The sequence below is a fragment of the Vulpes lagopus genome, chromosome 6 (genome assembly GCF_018345385.1).
Source record: "Vulpes lagopus strain Blue_001 chromosome 6, ASM1834538v1, whole genome shotgun sequence".
Classification (NCBI taxonomy): domain Eukaryota; kingdom Metazoa; phylum Chordata; class Mammalia; order Carnivora; family Canidae; genus Vulpes; species Vulpes lagopus.
In genome coordinates this window covers 77,323,357-77,329,279 of record NC_054829.1, presented here as the reverse complement: position 1 = coordinate 77,329,279, position 5,923 = coordinate 77,323,357, and positions in this window count along the sequence as shown.

Here is a 5,923-nt window from a genome sequence, read left to right as displayed (position 1 = left end):
CTCCCTCTGCCTATGTCTCTCTCTCTCTGTCTCTCTCTGTGACTATCATAAATAAATAAAAATTAAAAAAAAATAAAAACTGAGCTGCTTTTTTCTTAAGAACAGATTAGCAGCAGCCGAACTACTCAAGTGTACATGTTAGTAGAAATTCCACCTTCAGGGTGTTCTTTTAACACTGATGTTTCTCAAATATTTGTGAAATTCATTATCTTAATTAAAACTACTTCAAGTTGCATTTTATGATTTATTTAGGCTAAGTCAGAATACTGCCATTTGCCTATAAATGGATTCCTTTAATGTATTTTAATTATGAAGATAACAAAAACACAATTCAGAAAGTGTAGAAAAAGGGATCACCTATACCAACATAACTAATGTTACTGTGGTGACATAAAATCTGTTAGTCTCTTTTCTGACATTTTTTTAAATTGTACTGTGAAATAAACATACAAGAAAGAATATATAGTTTACACACAATTAAGACCATTGATAAAACAAGTAATTATATATCCACCACTCAAATTTATAAATATAGAATATAAGCACCCCCATCTGGCTCCATGCTCAGTGGGGGAATTTGCTTAAAGATTCTCTCTCTCTGCCTCTCCTCTGATATGTACACGTGTGCACACATCTCTCTCTCTCTCTCTCTCTCTCAAATAAATAAATCCAAAACAAAGAGAGAAAGAGAAAGAAAGATTCTGAAACCTGGAACCAGCACACTTAGCTTTGTATATTGTCCTTGACATCAACTAGCTAAGTTCCCTCTCAAAGTCTCCATTCCCACATTTGTAAAAATAAAATAACTCCTGACTATCTCCCTGTCTGGGGAGATTAGGTGAAAGAATAGATATAAATGCCTTAGTAAACATAAAATGCCAAACAAATGTAAGTTATTATTATTATTATTTTGGCCTCAAACCCCAGCTTTATTGTTTATTATCTCTATGACTTATACAGCAAGTGACTTAACTTTTAAAGCCTTTTTTCTTATTTGAAAAATCAGTTTTATGAAGATTAAATGAGATAACGCATTGGAAAGCTTAAGCGCAGAGTGGATGGTGAGAACTTAGCAAGGGTAACTATTATTTCTTATTGTAACATATTACCCAATCAGGAGAAAAATTGCTTTGAGTCATTCTTCCAATAATTGCAATAGATTATACTGAACTGTCCACATGATCAATGACCTGCACTTGAAAGAGACCTAAATTGGACAGCACCCAAGCTATAGCAAAGGAATAGATCCTTTCTCTCTATAGCACTAACTAGCCATATGAAAACTGACCTTTGCTCTTATTAGTTAACTGGGTGAAGCAGCCGGGACACAAACTATATAAACAAATTTCATGTGCAAAGAATATTGTTGCAAAGCCCAAGGATCAACATCACTATAATTGATGACCATTATACTCATAAAATGTTTGGATAAGAATTAATATTGCTTGCTTATTTCATATAAGGACAATTCAATCATGACCTATTTCTTTCTTATTCAGGATACAAATCTGTACTCTGTCCTTCCTTATTGCCCATTTCTACAACCAAATGGCCTGGGCTGTCTCCACCCAGCTGTCATTTTTTCATGTTTTTTGAGAGGTGGACAAAGTGGATAACCATGGAGAAAAGCCATGTGCTACTTCTCACAGGCTTAATTCACTTTCCCCTACAGCCCTTGAGGTCAGATATCTCCAAGAAGATTATGACCCAAATTCAGATTAGCAATGTGCTAGGGAAAGCAGACAGTTGTAGGGGACAATTCTGCTTCCAAATGATGCTAAACTTTTATGTGATTCCATTAAAAACAAAACCAGAAACAACCCCTAAAGTGATATACAATTAAAAAGTATAAAACTTTGGATGTATTGTGCTATGCAGCATATAGAATAACATCAATATACCCAAGTAGATATTGTTTTATTTCTCCATAGATATATAGCATGGTGTGTTCCCAGAAGCCACTGAATCATGGTCACTTCTGATCTTATCTCAACCAGTTGTACAGGTACCGGGAAACAAACACCTGTTTATTTGTTAATGCAACTGAAGGAACTTGATCTTTGGGTTTCAATGACTCTAAAGTATACATACGCATTCTATTCCAGACCAAACACCATATTTCCTTTCTTTTTTTTTTTTATTTTATTTATGATAGTCACACAGAGAGAGAGAGAGAGAGGCAGAGACATAGGCAGAGGGAGAAGCAGGCTCCATGCACCGGGAGCCCGACATGGGATTCGATCCCGGGTCTCCAGGATCGCGCCCTGGGCCAAAGGCAGGCGCTAAACCGCTGCACCACCCAGGGATCCCCTTTCTTTCTTTCTTTCTTTCTTTTTTTTTTTTATTTATGATAGTCACACAGAGAGAGAGAAAGAGGCAGAGACATAGGTAGAGGGCCATATTTCCTTTCATATAAGGGTTTGTTACGATAATTTATTTGAAAAAAAAATAGTGTGATTCATATATTTGCCTCACTGCTGATGATAACTCATTGTTTTTGTTCTCAGGAAACAATAATTTTTTATGAATATTATCGGCCAGTTTTTAAGAATTGTATATGGGGGGGGGGCACCTGGGTGGCTCAGCTGATTAAGAATCTGCCTTCAGCTCAGGTCATAATCCCAGAGTCTTGGAATGGAGCCCTGCATCAGGCTCCCTGCTGAACCTGCTTCTTCCTCTCCCTCTCCCTCTCCCTCTCGCTGCCTCTCTGCCTACTTGTGCTCTCTCTCTTTCTGCCAAATAAATAAATACAATCTTAAAAAAATTGTATATGGTGTCAATAAATGACTTAGCATGATTTTTGGGGTGCAAGACAATCAATTAAATGCACTTATATCACATCATATCCTAATATTGGAAATATATTAGCATACACACTATAAATTAGTTATAGACTCTGACCACTTCAATTTTCTTTCAGAAGAAGGTTTTCTCCATTGCCCAAAGAGAACTTGACTAGAACCTGCTAGGAATGGTACCAGTATCCAAAATGCACTTGATATTCTCTTGGTTATATACTAGTTGCTATTCTGCTACTTCTGGAAGAGTTTTCTAAAATAGCACAAAAAAAATTGATGAGGAAAACATTCAACTCCAGCTCAGTGAGTACTTAATGAGCAACTACTGTGCACCAGGTACCACAAAAGGCACTAGAAAAAAAAGAGATACACCCTTCATAGTTTGGTCAAAAGGCAGGCACATAGATAGGCCATTCAAATAAAATATAGTAAATGCTATAATACAGGTGAGCACAGGACCACGGAAGCACAGAGAAGGAGCTAAAATCTTCTTCTCTGAATTTCTGATTCACTAATCCAACAGCCTACTGGATATCATTAATTTCTCAACATGTTCAAAACAGAACTCAGAGATTGTCCCATTCAAGTAACTTTCAAGTAGCAACTCAGACAACTCAGAGATTGTCCCATTCAAGTAGCAGAAGCTGCAGGTGCCCTGTTCATTTTCTCTGGCCTTCAGAGTTGGCTCAGGCTGTACGGAAGAACAACCCTCAACCAATGACTGAGCAGGTGGATACATAACACAGGTAGGATAGCTCAGAGATGGGATATTTCTCAATGGTCCCATTGAATCTCTACACAGTGAGGACGATTATGGTAAAAATGAATCAAGTGGAAGGCCCTGAAAATTCCCATCCTTAGTGAGATTGTAATCTAAAAGCAATGTCTCATCCTTGATGAAACTTCAGAGATTAGCTTACTATCAAAGATCTGACAAAGAGTAGGTGTAATGGGACCTATAGAATCCCCATGTACTATACCTTGTTTGACCTATAGGGAAGTTGTATGGATGCCTGCAGATGACTGTGCAGTATGGCAGACTTAGTCAGGGACCTTCAATTGCAGCTGCTATGTAAATGAGTCTCCGGCACCTGGTGTGTAGCTATTGATTTGAAAATACTTCTTTTCCCATATCAATTTGTACCAGCCACCAGAAGCTGTTTGCTTTTACCTGATGTTGCCTCAGTACTATATCAACTTTCCTGCTCTCTGCCATAATATAGTCAGCAAAGATTGTGATTATCTTGACAGTCCACATGAAATTGTACTGGTCTACTGCATTGACGGCATTATATTGGTTGCACCTGATCAGGATCTGAAGAGGAAATAGCAGGGGATCTCTGGGTGGCTCAGCAGTTTAGTGCCTGCCTTTGGCCCAGGGTGTGATCCTGGAGTCCTGGGATCGAGTCCCACATCGGGCTCCCTGCATGGAGCCTGCTTCTCTCTCTGCTCTGTGCCTCTGCCTTTCTCTCTCTCTCTCCATCTCTCATGAATAAGTAAATAAAAATCTTTTTAAAAAATGAAGAGGAAGTAGCAGTTATTTTCTATGATTTAGACAGACATAGGTGGGTCAGAGAATTGGAGATAAACCCCACAAAAAGTCAGGGGCTCACTACATATGAGAAGTTCCTGGGAATCAAATGGTACAGAACATCTCAATATATACTTCAAAGTAGAAGATAACTGCTGCATCTTGCACAGTCTATCTCTAAAGAAGAGACACAAGGTAGACTTTTTTGGATTTCAGAGGTAATATATGCCATATTGGAGTGGGCTGGTTAGGTCCTACTTACAAGTAATCTGCAAAGCTTCCAGTTCTGAGGGAGACCAGAGCAACTAACTGCAGGCTGAGGAGAAGAGGCTCTTCTTTGTAAGCCAGCAGACTCAATGATACTTGGACTGTCTGTGGCAGATGGAAGGTGAATGAAGTCTCTGTCAAGCAATAATTGGAGAATCAAGTGTAGAACAAAGGTTTGGAAGCAAATCCATACCACTTCTGCAGATAAAAGTCTTTAGAAACAGCTTCTAGTGTGATATTGTTACTGAATGTCTTACATATATTCTCCATTTCCTATTATGAACTAGGTGACCTTCCTAGCCATAAGGTTAGGTATACACTGAAGCAATCATCATCAAATGGAAATAGTATAGAAGAGATTGAGCCCAAGCAGATCCAGAGAAGCACAATTAAGTTGCCTAAGCAGTTGGCTTCTATTCCTTCAATATCAACTTCTGGCTCTTCCTCAATCCATATCTATAGCCACATAGGGGAGTTTCTTATCACCAGTTGAATGAGGAGGAAGAAGCTCAGTCCTGATTTACAGATAGCAAGACAATATAATGGGACAAACTGGAATAGACAATTGCAGCATTATATTCTACTCAGGGGTAAAGAAAAATGCACTCCAAAGGTGGAACTTCGAATAATACATTTGGTTGTCCACTTTTTCTGAACAGAGAGATGGCCAGAAGTATGGATTTAGCTTAGTTCATGAGTGATTGATAACAGTTTGGCTAGATGTTTAGGGTGTTGATTAAAAAAAAATTGGAATAATGACAAGAAGGGGTCTGTGGAAAAGATGTGTGAATGGATCTCTCCTAATAGGCCCAGAGTATGAGGTTATTTGTGAATACCCTCCAAAGAGTATCCATCACAGAAGAGGCTTTCAGTAATCAAGTAGGTAGGAAAAAATAACAGTCTGTATATATCCATCAGCTTCTTTCACCAGCCATTGCAGGGCTTGCTCACTGGGCCCATGTAGAACATGGTCACAGAGGTAAGAATGGAGGCTATTTGTGGACTTAACAACATGGACTGATCTAGCCACTGTTAATGACGAGTGTGTAATTGGCCGATATAAGGGATGAACACTGAGTGCCCAATACAGCACCATTCCCCAGGAGACCAGCCAGCTACCAGATGCAGACTAATTACAGTGGTTTCTTACATTATGGAAGAGGCAGAGATTTGTTCCCACTAAAATAGACATGTATTTTGGATATAGATTTGCCTTCCCTGGTTGTAATGATTTTGCAAGTATTACCATACTTTCTGAATGTTTTGGACTTTCTGATCTTTTCTGATTTTTTCAGATCTGGACTTTCTGAATGTTTTATTCGCCATC